This window comes from Sorex fumeus, unplaced genomic scaffold (assembly GCF_029834395.1).
Source record: "Sorex fumeus unplaced genomic scaffold, SorFum_2.1 ptg000054l, whole genome shotgun sequence".
NCBI classification, from domain to species: Eukaryota; Metazoa; Chordata; class Mammalia; order Eulipotyphla; family Soricidae; genus Sorex; species Sorex fumeus.
Window position 1 is genome coordinate 527,417 of NW_026606111.1, and position 18,831 is coordinate 546,247.

Genomic DNA, 18,831 nt, shown 5'->3' on the forward strand with positions numbered 1-18,831 from the left:
GGAGCCTACAGGAGAGGGGCCAGAGCCCACAGCTGGTGTCTGAGGTGGGTGGGCACTGCCACCCGCCCACACCCTCCCTGGGCCTTTCCTTCCGAAGGGCCTGTCGAGAAGCCTCTGTGTCAGTGGTGGTGGACGCGCAGTGACCGGAGCTGAGGTTAGAACAGATGCTGGGCACGGCACAGCACAGCCCTCTCTGAGTCGTCCATCTCCTGGCGGTCCCTGGGCGGCCGGCCGGGAGTCCCTGGCCAAGGACGCTGTGTGCAGGGCCAGGGCCACCAGCTCTGCCTCCCCTGGGGAAGCCCCTGGCCAGCAGGACAGTGTGGTCCAGCACCCGGTCGTATGCCCCCAAGCGTACCAGCCCCTGGGCAGACTTTTCCAGCCACCCAGCCTGGCCTGGCCCTGCCCAGCCGGCTGCCCTATGGCCCGGCCTCCTCCCCACAAGGCCTAATCCGGTGCTCTCCTCCAGGTGCTCATGGAACTCCCACCTCCCACCGCAGAGGTGGGACAGGAAGCAGGCGGGCACTCGTCAGCCACGGGACCCCTGTCACTGGCACCCACTGGGTGCCTGCGCCCTTGGGGGTCACCCATGATTATTCAGTCCCTCGGCTAGGGCCGGGCTGGGCCAGGCTGGGAAGCTGGTCTTGAAGGAGTCCAGAGTCGGGGCAAACGGAGAATCCAAGCGAGGTGGCGCCCGTACAGCCCACACAGGGCCAGACTCGGAGTTGCCAGGCACAGAGTTCCCTGTCCTTGGCAGGGTGGGCGCCCACCCGAGTCTGATCTACAGGACTGAGAGTCAAGGCAAGAACGACAGCTGGTTGGGGCTGGAGCGACAGTCCAGCAGGGAAAGCATTTGCCTTGCACGCGGCTGACCTGGGTTCGATTCTCGGCACCCCATAGGGTCCCCTGAGCCCAGCAGGAGTGACTCCTGAGTGAAGAGCCAGGGGTAAAGCCTGACACCCCCACCCCCCAAAAAAACAAAGCAAAAAAGTAGGAAGAATAACAGTTGTTTGGGGTTGGAATGATAGGATGGCAGGTAGGGCGTTTGCTTTGTACGGGGCCAACCCAGGTACAATTCCCTGGTGTTCCATAGGGTCCCCTGAGCACCACCAGGAGTGATTCCTGAGTGTAGAGCCAGGAGTAACCCCTGAGCATCGCTGGAAGTGGCCCCCAAACAAACAAACAAACAAACAGAGTAACAGCTGGAGCAGGAGCCGTAGTGCAGACACAGCAATCGCCTGGCACAGGGCCGACCCTAACTGCATCCCCCTGCACGGCAGTGGGTCCCCCTCATGGCCAGGAGGGATTCCTGGGAGCAGAGCCGGGAAAAAGCCCTCTGAGCACCGCCAGGTCTGGCCCCCAAACCCCAACCAACCAAGCAAACCCAGAGGAGGACCCCGCTGTAAAGTAGGTTCCCTGGCATGCGTGAGGCCCCTGTGCTGCTCCCAACACCACAGAAGCAAAAACAAAAACAGCAACAAAACAGCAGCCTCGCTGGGAGGAGTCAGCCCTATGTGCTGCGTGCGGGCGGGCGCTGAATATGAGAAGCCCAGGGTGCATCCCCACGCCGCATGGTCCCCGGGTGCCGCCAGGAGTATCCTCTGAATACCACAAGGTGTGACCTCCCCAAAACACAACCCCTGCTCCCCCGACAATGAATGGCCGTGTGTGCCCACGGCATGAGCAGGGTCCGGCTCTCCGTGCACCCACAGCACCCACAACTCATGCCCAGGAAATGCTTCCAAAGCCCCAAGCCCGGGCCCAAGGGCCAGAATCCCCCTCGTATTTCCCTGCCTCTGGAGTGGACATCTCTGCTCTGTCCACTCAGTGGGGCCTGGGCCCGAAGCGCGCATGTTCTGGAAGTGCTTGGCCCATCCCATGGTCCTGAGAAGCCTGGGCCAGCTCTCAGAGGCTGGTGGGTCAGAGGCCAGGGCAGGCCTGGAGCCCAGCGCCCCACCCCTGCCAGCCTAGCCAGGAGACCCCGTGGGAGATGAGGCTCGTCACCTGCCCACTGCCCCCGTGCCCCAAACCTTCCGGGTTCTCGTGCTCGGGAGGGGGACAGAAGGAAGAGGCGTTGTCAGGGTTCTGGCCCGAGGGAGGCGGCAGGTAGACCAGATGACCGGCACCCCACGGGCCTTGTGGGTAGGAGGGAGTCAGCACCTACCCCCTGGGTCACCGACGATGTCCAGGCCAGAGCTCCATGAGAAGCGCTCCACGGCCCCCAGCTCCAGCTCTGCCAGGGCCCCAGGCAGGGACCCCAGCTCATAGGCGCCGCGCTTCTTCCAGTACAGGAACATGTTCGAGGCCAGGCAGCCTTCCCGCCAGCTGGGGGGTCTGTGGAGGCTGGGTGGCCCCGGGGAGCCGGCTCCCCGAGGCCCAGAGCACGGAGGGTGGCGGGGCCCCGGGCGCTGGCCCCGCCAGCATGGGCCCCCCCGGGAGGGGAGCATTCTGGGAACCCCGGGGGCCTGCAGGCTGGCCAATGGCGGGGCCCTGGCCCCACACAAAGCGCCTTTCTTCCCCTCCTACAGACATTTTACAAATTTCGACTTCCCGGCCCCTCGGAGCCCCCACTGAAGGGCTGGGCTGGCGTCTGGGGACCACAGCGGCCCGGAAAGAGCGCGATTGTTCCGCCGTCTCCCAGCTAAGATAAGTTTTCAGAGGAGAAAAATGTGCAGCCCAGGATCATCCAGCCCCCAGCGCTGACCTCCGCCTGGGCCCAGCCCTCTGCGGCCAACAGGAGTTCTCAATGAGGCATGGAAGCACCCCCTGCAGGGAGTGGGGGCGAGCCCCCCAACAGGAAGTTGAGGCCTGTCTGCCAACACCCGAGACCCAGGGTCAGAGGGCACTTGCTGCCTGGAGGCCAGAGCTGCCCTATCCAGACCTCACCCCCATGCCACCGCCACGGGCCTCCCTCCTCACCTGCCTCCCACGTGGCATCCCTGACCCAGGACCACCACCACAGGCTGCCAGATTCATCCAGGAGTTTCTTTTTTTTTTTTTTTTTGCTTTTTGGGTCACACTCAGCGATGCTCAGGGGTTACCCCTGGCTCTGCACTCAGGAATCACTCCTAGCGGTGCTTGGGGGACCCTATGAGATGCTAGGGATCGAACCCCACTCGGCCGTGTGCAAGGCAAACGCCCTCCCCGCTGTGCTATCGTTCCGGCCCCGACATTGGGAGTTTCTTGGCTCCTCCCTGGTGGGTGCTGGGGGTCGAGGGGTGAGAGGCTGAGTCAGGGGAGCTGGACAGGCAGCGGCACCTACCTGAGGCCCTCAGGAAGGATGGAGCCAGTAAGGAGACTGTGGGGCCCGCATCTCCCCACCAGGGCTCAGACCACGGCTGTGCTCGTGCACTGTGGGGGCTCAGGAGGTCAGCCCAGCACCAAGAAGCAGCAGAATTAGGGGCTGGGGACATAGCACAGCGGGGAGGGTGTTTGCCTTGCATGCAGCCAACCTGGGTCTAATTCCCAGCATCCCATAGGGTCCCTCTGAGCACCGCCAGGAGTAATTCCTGAGTGCAGAGCCAGGAGTGACCCCTGAGCATCACTGGGTTTGGCCACCCCCCAAAAGACAAAATTCAAGGAGCAGAATTAGAGAAATAGCACAGAGGGGAAGCAACTCTTTTGCAGTCAGGGCTCAATGCCCAGCACTTCCTGTGGCTCCCCCATCCCTACCAGGGGTCACTCCTGCCCGAAGTGAGCACTGCCAGTGTGATCCAAACTGTCTCCCCTGACCCTGCAGTACAAGCCATTGATCAGGGCCTGGAGGGGCAGCGTGGCAGGCCGGGTGCTGGCCTTGCATGTGGCCGATTCACGTTGGATCCCCCACAGTCCATGGGGTCCTCTGAGCTCTCCGGAAATTAACCCTGAGCACTGAGCCAGGAGTAATCCCTGAGCATTACAAGGTGTGAACCTCCCCCCCCAAATAAAAACTGGATTAGACCCAAGGCCACCAGCTTCAGAGTCCAGGTGGGCTCTGGTCAGAGAGCTGGGTCAGAGGCATCCGAGGTCATGCAGGGGCCCCCAGCCCCCTCTGTCCGGGTGTCTAGCCTTGTGTGCCCCCCACAGCCCACCAGGGCCCAGCAGAGCCAGCCTGGGGGGAGGGGCAGGGCCGGGCAAACCGAGAGCCACCACAGAGGCTGGCAGCAGGAGGCTCAGTTTTCCAGGGGTGGGGGTCACCCCAGGCTGTGGCGGGGAGGGTGGTCGGGATGGTCCGGGCAGCTCGCGCGCCCCCAGCTGAGGGCTGAGGTGCCAAGAGGCGGCTGGAGTAACTCAAACCAGATGCCCGACCGCCCGCCCTCCCGGGCTCCAGGCGGAGCCGGCTGCAGCCCTCATCCTGGGCACCACGTGACCTGGACCTGAACCCATGGGGCTCAGGGGTGCCCCTTGCCAGTGTTCTTGGCACACGGCCAGCATGGGGGGGGGGTGAGACCCCCGCTTGCCCCTGCGCCAAGGCGGGAGTGTGTCCATGCAGAGTGAGGGGTCTCTGTGCCCACCTTGGGTTGAGGTTTCAGAATCTGAGCCCCCCACCACAGGCTGGCAGAGTGGGCCAGGAGCACCCCCGACCCAGGCACACCAGCCCCTCCCCAGGGGTCCCAGCCCCCCCAGAAGTTCCCCATGCTTCCCCTCCCCCCTGCCTGCCCTGGGCCTTGCTCCGCCACCCCAGGGGAGCGACTGCAGAGGCCAGGCACGGCCCCATCACCGCTGGGCCAGGGGGTCCAGGGGAGGCACAGCCAGGTGCTCGCTGACCGGGCAAGGCCCACGACCTGGGTGGGCACAGTTTCCGGGGGGGACCTCAGGATCTGAGCTCTAGAGAGCACCTCTTCAGGGCCCTCTCACCCTCACCTTGGCCGGCCACAGCCTGTCCAGGGCTGCGAGGGCTGAGCCCCAGAGCCTGCTCTCACCACTGCACCATACTGCCTTGCTGTGGGCATCACCGACCGGCTCTGAGACCAGGAAAGTGGGTTTGCACAGAGTGCCCGTTCCCCCTGCCCTCAGGGCAGAGACCAGCGCCCCTTCCCCCCCACCCCCCCGGGACTATCCCCAGAGCCTGGCCTTTCTGCCCCGTGACCCTGAGCTCCAGAGCCAGGCTGGGGCTGACAGAGCCGCAGTGGCTGGAGAGTCTGACCTGTGCCCAGCACGAGGGGTGGGGGCTGGAATCTGGGCCTTCTGCTGGACCCACGAGCTGTGCCAACTCCACTGGGACCCTGCAGGTCCTGCCCTGCCCTCGCTGACTCCCTTTCCAGTGCTCCTGCCCTAGGGAGTGGCGCTGGCTCTGGGGTCTGCCTCTGTGGAAGGGCCCCACGAGGCCTGGGAAGGAGGCCTGGGGTCTCCCTTCCCTACCCGGTGCCCCGCCCCCCACTCCTCACGTGCGGTTCTGGCTCTCAGCCCCCGCCCCCCGCCGGGCCCCAGGGAGGAAGCAGCCACACCTCCCCCACTTTCTGGTGCGAGGGGACCCCCAGGGCCGCTGGGAGAGAGGCCACGTGAGTAGCCAGGGGAGCAGTCGGGAACCAGGCTGGCACTGCCAGCAGCTGCCCCACTCACGTGCCCACCCGCCTCCCCGCCAGGCTGCAGCCGTCTGGAATAGAGTGCTGGCAGCCAGCCAGGGCCGTCCGGGAACCCACCAGCCGCTCAGGGCCGCAGACAAGGACCCTGCAGGACGGTGGCTGAGGGCGGCCTCGTGGGGGGCCTGGATGGGGATTAGCAGGAGCTGTCTGTGGGACAGGACACAGAGGGTCCCTTCTGCGGTGACACATGGGCCAAGCCGAGCCACACCAGCCCCTTCCCCATTTGGTCAAACCACTCTGATCTTTGATTTTGGGTTTGGTTTTGTTTCGGGGTCACAGCCGTTGAAGTTCAGGGGTTCCTCCCCGCTCTGCATCAGGAATCACTCCTGGCGGTGCTCAGGGGACCAGATGGGGTGACGGGGATCGAACCCAGGTCAGCTGTGTGCAAGGCCAGCGCCCTCCCGCTGTGCCATCTCTCCAGTCTTCTCTGCCCTTTGAGACACTAGCTGCCGGCTGTGGGGAAAGTGGGTCCCCTCCTGGTCTCTGTAGGGGGGACAGCAGGCAGGGTGGACAATAGCCTTCAGGCCTGGGCAGTTACCCAGGGGCAGCGGGGGAGGAGAGACCAGTCACTGTCTGGCCTGACCATTGTCACCCACCCATCCACCCACCTCAGCTAGGGGACAGCATGGCCTGGAGCCTGCTGGCCACTGACCAGCAGCCCACACCATCCTAAGCTCGGCCTCTCCTATGCCTCGGCCCCTCCCAGCCACGGCCAGCCTGTCTGGCCTTCTGGATGTCTCCTCCAGGATGGCCTCCAGGATGCAGCCTGGCTCCCTGCCTCCTGACCCCCTGCCCCGGTAACCCAGCCAAACAGCTTGTCCTCTCGGGATCATTTCTTCAGCGACAGCATGGGTGGGCACCCCAGACAATGGTTGACATGCAAATCCTCTACTACTCTGAGGACTGTCCCTGTCCACTGCAGGCCCTGCCAAGGCCATCAGACCCCTGGGGTCCAGCCCCACCCATAGCTACCAGGGACAGCGTCACCCCTCAGGCCTCCCCTGCAGCATGCAATGGAGAATGAGGGCCACCCTGGTGGTGTTGGGGTACTCCTGGCTCTGTGCTCAGGGACCGCAGCCCCAGCAGTGCCCACTCACTGCTTGGGGACCCTGAGCTCTTTCCAGCCCCTGCTCCTTCCTGCTGGGATGCCCAGTGGGCAGTTGCGTGTTTCTCTCTGCACAGCCTGGGCGGCCTGAGAGGGCAGGGCTTGAGTGTGGATCCAACCCCCGCTGGCCCGTCTCAGGGGCCCCCTTGCCCAGCCCAGGGAGTGGGGGAGCATGGGCCTTTGTGTCAGGGCTGTCTGTGGTCACGTTCCAGTCTCGCTGCTGGCCGCTGGCCACTGCAGGCCTTTAAACCTGGCCAGACAGACCAAGGGGCCGGGCCTGCCAAGGGCCAAGTCTGTCCAGGGAACAAAGGCTGTTGGGCCAAGCCTGCAACCTAGGAAGGACAGCCCTACCATCCAGCCGGGAGCACCGAGCAGGGGGACTGAGGCTTCCCCGACTGTCCTCTAGAACAGGCCCCGCAGAAACCTGGGCTCTCCCACACTCGGCCTGGGGCCCTGCGGCCCCTCCGTCCTGCCCAGAAGCTGCTGACGGCCTGCAGCGTTCTGCCTGTATCCTCTTCGTCTCGTCTGAAAAAACAATCAGCTTCCCAGAAAATGAGGTGGAGGAGCTGTGAGGATCTGCGGAGACACCAGGTGCTGTGCATCACACTTGAGAGTGTGGCCCTCGAGGAGAGGTCCAGGCGCTGAGGCCAGTGGTATCTGGAGGGCGGTGAGAGAGGACAGTGCGGAGGGCACTCGCATTGCATGCACCCAACCTGGGGTCAATCGATCCCCAGCACGCCATAGGTTCCCCTGAGCACAGAGCCAGGAGTAATCCCTGAGCACAGAGCCAGGAGTCAGCCCTGAGCACAGAGCCAGGAATGACCCTGAGCACAGAGCCAGGAGTCAGTCCTGAGCACAGAGCCAGGAATGACCCTGAGCACAGAGCCAGGAGTCAGCCCTGAGCACAGAGCCAGGAGTGTCCCTGAGCACAGAGCCAAGAGTGACCCTGAGCACAGAGCCGGGAGTCAGCCCTGAGGAGTGTTTGAGGAGCTGAGCACAGAAGCTTTTGCTCCTGGGGTATTTACAATCCCGAAAGAGAGAGCTGGGAAAGTCCCCTTAGGTTGGTTTTGTTGTTACTTTGGGGGCCACACCCCAAGAGTTCAGGTCTTAGTGCTGGCTCTATGCTTGGCGATGGCTCCGGGTGTTGAAAAAGTGCTGGGCATGAACCCAGGACAGCCTGTGTTGGGCAAGTGCCTTCCCTGCTGTGGGACCTCCCTGGGCCCATTTGCTTTTGCTTCTGGGCCACACTGGGGTTGCTGGAGCGGGCGGGGGGGGGGGGGGGTTGTCATGGAGGGGCTGAAGGGACATGAGGTATGGGGGATGGAGCTGGGGCATCTACGTGCAGAGCCTGCACTCCAACCCTGGGGGCCATCTCCGAGGCCCCACTCAGCCTCCTTTTCACTCTTCAATCTGATGGCCACTGGAATGAAGTTCAAAGTTTGGCGCCAAAGACTCGAATATGGAGGAAGATCAGCCTGGGCTGGCAGCGTGGCCAGGCTGACGGCAAAAGCAACGTGAATATCCTCCATCCTGAAAGGTCTCACGTTGTTCCTGCAGGTGGTGACTAAACCCAAATTCGGTACAGAGCCAAACAACAAGGAACCCGGGAATGAAAACCTATAGAAATCATGACAGGGGCCAGAGCGATAGCACAGCGGGTAGGGCGTTGGTCTTGCACGTGGCCGAGCCGGGTTCGATATCCGGAATCCCATATGGTCCCCTGAGCACCGCCAGGAGTGGTTCCTGAGTGCAGAGCCAGGCGTGACCCCTGAGCATCGCTGGGTGTGACCCCCCAAAAAAAGAAATCACGACAATACACACACACACACACACACACACACACACACACACACACACTCGAGGCTGGAGCTGACCCAGGTTCAATTCCTAGCACCCCAGAAGGTCTCCCAGCCCCGTCAAGAGTGATTTCTGAACAGTGAGCTGCAGGTGAGCCCTGAGCACCACTTGGGTGTGACCCAACACCCCACCCAAGAGAGATTGGAAACACCTCCCCTCCGCCCCAGCGCTGGCGTCAGCACTGCCATTATCTTCACAGCAAAGATAATGGAAAGCTGGTGCTTTGCCTAAGGTCACACGGCTGGCAAGAGCTGTAATTGAGGGTCGTTGAGTCTGTAATCTGTGCTACGAAGAGCTCACCGTGTGTTTAGAGATGCCTGATGGACACAGATGCGACATTCACAGTCACGTCCACACCGTGTTCAAAGCATCAGACACGAGGCCAGAGCCGCCATCCAGTGGGAGGGCGTTTGCCTTGCACAGAGCTGACTCAGGTTCAATCCCCCGCGCCACCAGAAGTGACCCCTGAGCTTCCCCTGAGCATCACTGGGTGTGGACCAAAACCCAAACCCAAACCAAAAGGGCTCACACACCAGAGTTGGGCAGATACAAGTTCACCCCCACAGGCAAGGACGGCTCAACCCCCACAAACAGACGTAGTAAAGGGCTGGAGTGCCTGGCATCTTACAGGTACAAGATAAAAAAGGCAGGTGATGGGGCAGCTCTAAGTGAGGCTCTGAGGTGCGAGCCCCCAGGGAACCCACACAGGTGGGCGGTGACCCTGGTGGCTCTGCTCTCTGGGGCTCACTGTCTCACGGTCACTCCACAATGGACTGTGTTGTGCCCTGCGGGTGGGGTGAGTGCCACAAAGACAGACAGGTGAGCACAACAGCCAGCAGGGCCACCCCGGGCCAGGGTGTGACCGTAGGGTGTGAGCAGGACACACAAAATGCGAGTGAGTCCCCAGCGGAGTGTGCGGGCACCATCACCAAGCAGGGTGGACCCCAGTTAGGCAATAGGGAAACTAGGGGACCGTGGAATGTTTGATGCCACTCAGGGCCTGCTGACCATCAAGGGGCCCGTGACCAGGTGGGAGAGAGGTCGCAGTGCAGCGTGCGGACCACTTGGGCTACGCTAACACCATGCTTGGGGGTAGGAATCCAAAGCTTCCCCTCAGAGACTAGGAGGCAAAGGCACCTGCACTCACCACCTGCATTCAAGGTGTTTGCTGTCCAGCCCAAGCAATGAGGCAAGGAGAGAGAGAGAGAGAGAGAGAGAGAGAGAGAGAGAGAGAGAGAGAGAGAGAGAGAGAGAGACCAACTAGGAAAGGAAATGAGAAATTTCTGGAGGGAAGGACAGCAGGGAGGGTACCTGCCTTGCACACAGCTGACCCCAGCTTGTTTCCCAGCACCCCCCAGGAGTGATGCCTGAGGGCAGGGCTGGGAGTAAACCCTGAGCACCATCAGGTATGGCCCCCAAACAAATAAAATACCTGGGCTGAATGTTTGCCTTGTACGCGGCCAACCCGGGTTCAATTCCCAGCATCCCATAGTGGTCCCTTGAGCACCACCACCACCACCACTCAGGAGTAATTCCTGAGTGCAAAGCCAGGAGTAACCCTTGAGCATCACCGGGTGTGACCCAAAAAGCAAGGAAACAATACAAAACCAAACCAAACAAAATATCTGAGGTTAGGGACCCAATTCAGTGGCAGGGCGCTTGCCTTGCGTGTGCTAACCCCATTCCCAGCTACACACACACACACACACACACACACACACACACACACACACACACAGAGTCAGCTCACACCAAGTCAGAAGACTTCAACTCTTTTGTTTTAGTTTGGGGCTGCACGTGGCTGTGCAGAGGGTCTACTCCCGGCCCTATGCTCATGGATCATCCCTGGCTATGTCAGGGATGTAAATTCAGGTTGGCCTCATGTAGGGCAAATGCCTTAATCCTGTACTATCTCTGCAGCACCAGAGAAATTAAACTGTTTTCTTTCTTTCTTTCTTTCTTTCTTTTCTTTCTTTCGTTTTTTTGGTCACACCCAGTGATGCTCAGGGGTTACTCCTGGCTCTGCATTTGGTAATTACTCTTGGTGGTGCATGGGAGACCATATAGGATGCTGGGGATCGAACCTAGATTGGCCATGTGCAAGGCAAGAACCCTCCCAGCTATACTATCTCTTCACCCCTGGGACTTGGGGACTGGAGCAATAGCACAGTGGGTAGGGCGTTTGCCTTGCAAGTGGCCGACCCGGGTTTGATTCCCAGCATCCCATATGGTCCCCTGAGCACTGCCAGGGGTAATTCCTGAGTGCAGAAGCAGGAGTAACCCCTGTGCATCATCGGGTATGACCCAAAAAACAAAAATAAATAAATAAATAAATAAACTTCTTGAAGGTTATACCGAAGCCATAAACGTCCCAGTAGAAATCAAGCAATGAGCTACGGGATGCTGAACTGACATTTTAGAATTAACAGTGAAAGCAACAAAAGAGAAAATAAGCAAATGGAACGCCATCTGAACCCAGAAGCTTCTCACAGCACAGGAAGCCACCAGCCAGGCCAGCAAGAAGAGAGAATATTTGCAAGTCAAACACCTGATAAGGAGTTGCCATTGGAAACAGATGAACCCAGCCGACCCAACAGCAAATCAAGCCAAGCCACCCGAGGAAAAAACTGGGCAGAGCATCTGAAAAGACATTTTCCCAAAGAAGCCCTGGGCTGGATGGCAGGTGGGTATACAGAGACCCCCAGCGGGCACATCACCAGGGAAACGCAAAAAAGGCCTGTGGGTCTCCTGAGAGACTCAGGAGCGGGGAAAATCAGGCACGGCAGGAACTCCAGAGAGGTGACCCTTCGCACGGTTGGGAATTAAAAACTCAGGACGACCATGTGGAATATAGGATGGAGATTTCGTAGGAAAGGAAAGGGAAACCGTAGGGCCGGGAGGGGCTGGACCCATAGGAGAGCGGGGAAGGGTTTGCCTTGCACGTGGCCAACCTGGACTTGATTCCCAGCATCCCACATGGTCCCCTCGTGTACCGCCAGGGTGTGGCACAAAAAGGAAAAATAAATAGGGGCGGGGATGTGGACGTGGCAAAGCACCTGCCTTGGATGTATGAGACTCGGGATCCCGACACTGCAGGAAAAAGGGGGGAAGCAGAGAGTGAATGTGGAGTGGGCCCAGATGGTGTGAGGACACCCCGCTTCTCCTCAGCTCTGGGTGCCGGTGGTGTGAGAACTCCCTGCTTCTCCTCAGCTCTGAGCACCCTCTGCCATCTCCGCAAAAACCCCAAGAGGCTGCAGAGATGGCAGCCATAAGGGTGGAGGTCACACCCTAAGGGTGGAGGCACTTACCTTGTCCATGGCTGACCCAGGCTTGACAGCACCAGGTGTGATCTCTGAGAAGACCCAGGTGTGACCCCCCAACCCCCCAAAAATTAAAAAAAAAACAACCTAAAAACCCCACTTACCCCCCGGCTGCAACAGCAGTATTTGTGACACACACTCACTCACATGGGTCCATGCACACACATCCATGCGTACACACACGAGTGCACAACGAGTGTACACACCCAGTCACAAGGATTGTGCACATACCCACAGGTGCGCTCACACATGCACTCTTACAAAGACACTATGTACGTATGCCTAGTCAGACACGTGCACACACAGACTCACACCCTCTGGAATGTTCTCCAGCCGTAGGCAGGAGGGCTGCTGAGCAGTGGTGTGCGGGAGTCCATCAGGAGGGATCGTGGCCTGAGTGAAGATGATCGACGCCCTCCATCTCACCTGTTTGTGGCGTGTGGAAGAATGGAAAGGCAGGCTGGAGAGAGAACAGTGGGCAGCGTGCTTGCCTTACACGCCAGACCCAGATTCCATTCCCAGCACCCAATATTGTCCCCCAAACTCATTAGGAGTGAGCCCTGTGCACCCCCAGGTGTGGCCCCAAACAAAAGAGAACAAGCTCAGTCAGGCATGCGCAGGAAACATGTCTGCTCTGTCCCCTGCGGGGGTGTTGGGGGACCCTCCAAAGGGCACGGCAGCCCCCCGCCCCCGCAGCCACCCTGCCACCAGGCCTCAGGTGCTGCGGGTTGAAGTGAGGTGCACCCTTGCAGGAGCCAGCCCTCAGCGGGTGGGAACACTCAGGTGTCTCTGGCGTGTGCCCTGGAACTGTGGAACTGAGGGCCCCCTGCAAGGAAAATCAAGCAGACGAGATAAATGTGTGTGTCAGTAGTTTCAGAGGTGGCGGTGAGGCCCTATGGCGGCCTCGATTCATGCCAGCATCAGTGCCAGTGGTGTGAGGACTCCCCGCTTCTCCTCAGCTCTGGGTGCTGAGGGTGTGAGGACACTCTGCTTCTCCTCAATTCGGGTGCAGATGGTGTAAGAACACCCCGCTTCTCCTCAGCTCTGGCCGCTGAGGGTGCGAGAACACCCCACTTCTCCTCAGCTCTGGGCACTGAGGGTGTGAGGACACCCCGCTTCTCCTCAGCTCTGGGCGCTGAGGGTGTGAGGACTCCCCGCTTCTCCTCAGTTCTGGGTGCAGATGGTGTAAGAACACCCTACTTTACTCCTCAACTTGGTGCTGGCATTGGTGCTGAGGGTGTGAGGACGCCCTGCTTCTCCTCAGCTCTGGATGCTGAGGGTGTGAGGATGCCCTGGTTCTCCTCAGCTCTGGGTGAACAGGAGCTACTTAGGTAGCCGCCCGCTGCTCTGACGTGTTGATCTGAACAATCCTTTCTGGGGTATTTGTTCACGCGGAAGCTTTATGATGAGGATCAGGAAGAAATGAGATTGACACGGAATCCCGCCATGGCCGTGGTAAAACCACGGATTTGCGGAATCGCATTGGTGCTTGCAAAGGGAGCAAAACGCTTTGATGGGGAGTGGGGGGGGGGGCGGGTAATAGCACAACACAGCATGCGACCGACCCGGATTCATCCCTGGTAGCACCCTGTATGGTTGTATAGCACCCTGAGCCTGCCAGGGGAGACCCCTGAGCACAGAGCCAGGAGCAACTCTGAGCACCGCCAGGTGTGGCCCCCAAACAGAAAAAAAAAAAAAGAATTCAATGGTCTGGGAGGAATTTCGGGCCCTCCCTGAGAGCTGACGGTAGTCTGGATGCTGTGTGTGGCGTTGTGACAATGGGACACCCTTTAATGGAAGCTCCAGTGTGACGGCTGAAGGCTGGGGGCACCTCGCCAGCCCTGCCCCTCCCTCGCAGGCTGATGGAGCGGCCCCAGGCCTCCCTCCAACCACCGAGCTGCACCGGGGCTTCTTCCCTTTCAGGCGCAGGAGAGCTCACTGCCTCCCTGCACGCACAGGGCCAGCAAAGCTGATATCAGAACTCTCCAGAACTCTCCAGAACTGATTTCCCAGCCTCTCCCTTCAGCAGGTCACAGATCACGGGGCAGAGCTAATGCCTCCAGAAGGGACTTTCCGAGGGTCCTAGTTCACAGGCAAGGGATCCCCCAAATCTCCCTTTTCTACATCGACCCTCCATCCCGGGCAAGTCAGGTAGATGGATTCTCAGTTTCCTCAATGAGGCGAGCTGGGGGTGGGGGTCCCGGATACGTCAGGACTGGCCTCGTGCCTGGACACTGGGCTGGGGCGCCCCCGCGACCTTTCCCATATGCTAGGTCCAGGGCTCACTCTGCTTCGACGGGGCTGGGCACCCCTGCTGGGCTGGCCCTGTCCTGGATGTGGAGGGCTCCGACTGTTTGGCTGTCAAACCGGGGTGCCCACAGCACCCCGTGCCCGTGAAAGCTGCAGCCGCAACTCTGAGGTCTGTGGCAAAGCGCTGGGGTTCAATGGCCAGTCACATGGGCTGTCCGGGTTTTCCTGCTTCCATGTTCCCCCCTCTGGGGATCCCACAGCAGACCCCTCCCACTCTGGCTCCTGGCAGGTTACCTTCCCCTCTATAATCCCTGACCTCCCAGGCTGGTTCCTCAGCCAGGAGGGTCTGAAATGTTAAGCATTTTTCCTTGCTGCACCGCCATGGGCAGCTGGGGACCCCGGCACATCCCAAGGCCCCAGTTGGTCTCCGCGGACACTGCCCCCAACACCGAGTGAGCTCCCAGCCTCCCAGCTTGCCCGGGCCACCCCTGGCCCGGAAACCCCTCGGCCACTCTTGCGAAGCCTCCTGTGACCCACCCTGGGAGTCAGTACCACTCACGGCACCGCTCAGGCCCACTAAGCCCCATCCTGGACCCAGGCGGGAGCGCAAGCCCCTGGCCATTCCTTACTGAGTCTTTGGGGGCCACGCTCTGAGGGGCTCAGCGTTCACTTCTGCTGGAGCCCGGGGGACCCTATGGGATGCCGGGGACGGAACTGTGCTTGGCCTCTTTACTCTCTCCTGCCCCATTTATTTTTTGCTTTTGGGGTCACACCTGGCGATGCACAGGGGTTACTCCTGGCTCTGCACTCAGGAATTACTCCTGGCGGTGCTGGGGGACCCTATGGGATTCTGGGAATCGAACCCGGGTCGGCCGCGTGCAAGGCAAATGCCCTACTCACTGTACTATGACTCCAGCCCCTCTCCTGCCCCTTTTGACCTGAAACTTTGTGGAGGATACAGTTTTTCCCTCAAGCCATACCTGGTGATGCTCAGGGTTTACCTCTGGAGGGGATTCGGGGACCATCGAGGGTGTTGGGGACTGAATGAGGGTCATTCACATGCAAGGCAAGTAGCGCACTCTGTATTCTCCCTGGGCCCCCCTTCCCTTCTGTTATTCTCTTGGAACGGTCTGGGAAAGATGGAACACTAGCACCCCTCTTTCAGTACTGCACCCCAACCAAGGCAGCGCCTGCTGTGCTCAGTCCTGAAGTGGGCAGAGATCTGGGGGTGCCCCTGTGTTCCCTCTTTGCCATCATTTCTCCCAAGCCTTTAGATAACCACCTGGAACCAAATGGCCTGACCAGATCCTTGAGATGACGCAAATTCAGTCTCCGAAGCGCCACACGAGTCAGACCCTGGAGTGATGGCGTGGTGTCGGCCAGAGGCTCTCTGTGGTGGAGTATCTCGACCACTTCAGTGTGGGGGGGCAGGAGACGGCTCCGCCCACACCCCGTGGTCGTCTTAGCACTGAGTGGCCCAACCCCTAGAACAAGCATCAGGTCAAGACTAGCAGGGCCCTGTTGGGGTGGACATGAACCGGGTGACTCTCAGCCCTTCGGGGGTGCTTGGGGTTCAGGCGAGGGTGGCTGTGGGGTTTTGCTTGGGGCCACACCTGGCAGTGCTCAGGAGTCACTCCTAGGAGGGATAGGGGACCATACAGGGGACCAGAGACTGAACCCAGGTCTGCTGCGTGCAAAGTAAGCGCCTTACCTGGTCTGTCATGTTTTATTTTTTTTTCTTCTTCTTTTTGGGTCTTACCCGGTGGTGCTGAGGGGTTACTCCTGGCAGTGCTTGGGGGACCACAAGGGATGGTGGGAATTGAACCCGGGTTGGCTGCATGCAAGGCAAACGCCCTACCCACTGTGCTATCGCTCCAGCCCTGGTCTGTCATCTCTGGCCTGGCTGTGGGCACTGTACTGTCCAGTGGGTGTCTCTGGCCTCCCAGGACGAGGTTCCCAGCCAGCCCACAGTGGCGTCTGCGCCTCTGACAGAAGGGCCTTGGGGTGACCTCATCACCGGGAAGGACTGTCACCCCATCATCCTGGACGGACCAGCCACAGGGTTTGAACGGACTCTGCTGGTCAGGCTTCACTGGCACCTGCAGGCCCCAAAGGCCTCGGTGCCCTCCAAGCAGCCAGCCCGTCTGCATGGCCACAGGCCCTTGTGAGGCAGGGCGGGGGAGGAAGAAGATGGAAATGTGCTTTTGGCTCTTCTAAGGTGGGAACAGGGACGGGAGGGAGACGAAAACGTGACTTTTTTTCATTTTGGGCCCTTCCGGCATCCTGACCAATACGCGGCCATTCCCGCCCACCACAAACGCACCAGCCCTCCCAAAACGCGTCAAGAGTTCTTGGTTCTTTTGGTGCCGTGCCTGGTGGCACTTGGGAGTCACTCCCAGCTGAGTCAGGTGTGCTGCCAGGGCTGTGCCTAGGGTCTCCCACATACAGGCCAAGCGCTCTACCACTGGGCCACTGGCTTATGCAGGGTGGAGTGCTTCAGGGAACGAGACACGGCGCCTGGGATTGAACTGGAGGGCCACATCCAAGGCCAGCGCCTGAATCATCTCTCTGGTCCCCCAGGGCATTTTTAGAAAGGTCACATCAGGAGGCCGGAGAGAAAGTATGACAGGTAAGGCATCTGTCTTGCTCAGGACCCACCAGGGTTCGATCCCCAGCATCCCACAGGGTCCCCCACCAGGAGTAATTCCTGATGCAGAGCCAGGAGTCAGCCCTGAGCACCCCTGGGTGTGGTCCCCCCATCTGCCCCAGCCCCCCAGTTGGCCCTCACCCTGCCACCCTGGCAGCCGACTGGCGTGGTGAATGCCTGAGCGCCGCGGGTTAGCCTGGGCCTCTGAGCTAGCCTGGGCCTCCCGGCCCGCGCCTGCTCCCGCCCCCGGCCAGGCGGACTCCCCCAGAGGCTGCAGCGAGGACAGACAGGAGTAATGTCTGTTTACAGAACAGGAGGCAGACGCTATCATTTGAGGATCCTGTCATTTATTTTTATATCTGCCCTTCCTCTAAGCGGATCCAAGAGAAGTGATTTTGAAGTACAAAAACTGGGAACAAAAAAACACCCAGGGGCTACTTTAAAAGTCACACACAAAGACAAAAAGGTTTGTGGGAGCCTGTCTGGGGGACCCTGCGTGCCCACTCAAAACTGGCAGCCACAAAGGCCAGCTGTGCGGGGGAGAGGCAGCGCCCCCTTACCCCCCAGGCCTTACCATGGAGCCTGCAGCGCCCCCTGGTGACCAGGCCTGTTTCCTGCCGAGGACAGACCTCTGGCTGCACCCAGACCGGGGATGGGCAGCAGTGCCGGGCCCAAAGCCCACCAGAGCACTGGGCAGGGGGCCCCAGAGGGGAAGGGGGTGCTGGCCAGGGAGATGCCCATCGCAGTCACACTAACAGATCGTGGACAAGCTAAACCAACGGGGTATAAACGGGCCCCTAGGGAACCTGGCCTCAGTGCTGACTTCAGCTACCTGCGGTAAGGGGCAGGAGACCTTGTGCAGATCCGCATGGGCCCTGCACATGTTCATGGAGCATTTCAGGCGGAACCGGCCTTGGCCAGTCTGGAGCAAGCACCCCCGCGGGTGCGTGAGGCCACTGGGGCCCCCCTGGCCTGCTGTGCCCTGCTGGTGAGCCCACTCAGTCCTAACTTCACACCCACAGAAGCGTTCAGACGCAGCTTACCTTCTCTTCGACCCCGGGGCTCAGAGAAACAGAACGGCAGGTAGGGCGCTTGCCTGGCACACGGCCGATTGGGAATCGATCCCATATGGTCCCAGAGCACCCCCAGGAGTGCCTGAGTGCAAAGCCTGGAGCAAACGGGTACTGCCAGGTGTGCCCCCACCCAGGAAGCATCCTGAGCTGTGCCTTGCCTTTGGTCCACATCTGCCCGACACTTGCTCCCCTACTTCAGGGTGCATTCCAAGGAAATGCTCTCTAGGTATGTCTTTACCTCCCCCAGTCCTTTTACTGTCCGAGTAAACTGGTTTTACTTAAAAAAAAAAAAAAAAATTCCCGGGGCTGGAGCGAGTGTGAGTTGGGCTTGGCCAAGCCCAGTCCGACACCCAACATGGTCTCCAAGTCCTGCCAGTGGAATCCGTGAATGCTAAGACAGGAGTGCCCTGACTGTTGCCGGGGGTGGCCACAAGCCCAAAATCAAACCTATTTTGCTGGGACACCTGGAGAGGGCTCCTGTCTCTGTCCTCAGGGCGTGTGGAGCTGGGGATGGAGCTCAGCCATGCTCTCCCGGGCCCCTGGGCCGGGAGCTCCCAAGCCCAGTCTGAACTGCAGCACACACACCACTGGGCCCGAGGTCCAGCCCCCCAATCCTGCATGGTTCCCTGGGGACACCAAAGACCTGAGTGCTGCTGGCTGCGGCCCCAGGCATACCCGTGACACACTGACTCGATGTCTCACCGTCTGAAACCAGGAATGATGGGTGGCCTGAACATCACGCAGCCCTAACCCTCCCCGGCCTGGCTGCTGTGAACTGTCTTCCAGAGAAATCCTGCATTGGTCCTAGAGCCCGCAGGCACATGGCCAGGCCCAGCTGCCACAGGCTGCTCCCCATACGGCCAGGGCCGGGGCCGCCCGATCCAGAAGAGAACAGTCCTGACTGACTAGGAAAGAGGGTCCAGGAGATTCAAACTGGTAGCAACTTTTTCAGCATAAAGCCAAATACAAAGTTGGGGCTGGTGACTGGGCGTGGGGCAAGTGCCGATCTTGCATGCAG

At 60.3% G+C, this 18,831-nt stretch overlaps 1 protein-coding gene across 1 annotated transcript in view; it reads left to right on the forward strand.

Moving 5' to 3' along the window:
- The window catches only part of ZBTB48 (zinc finger and BTB domain containing 48), a 299,924-nt gene that overhangs the window by 260,796 nt on the left and 20,297 nt on the right, over positions 1–18,831 (forward strand). The gene's annotated exons all lie outside the window — the stretch shown is intronic.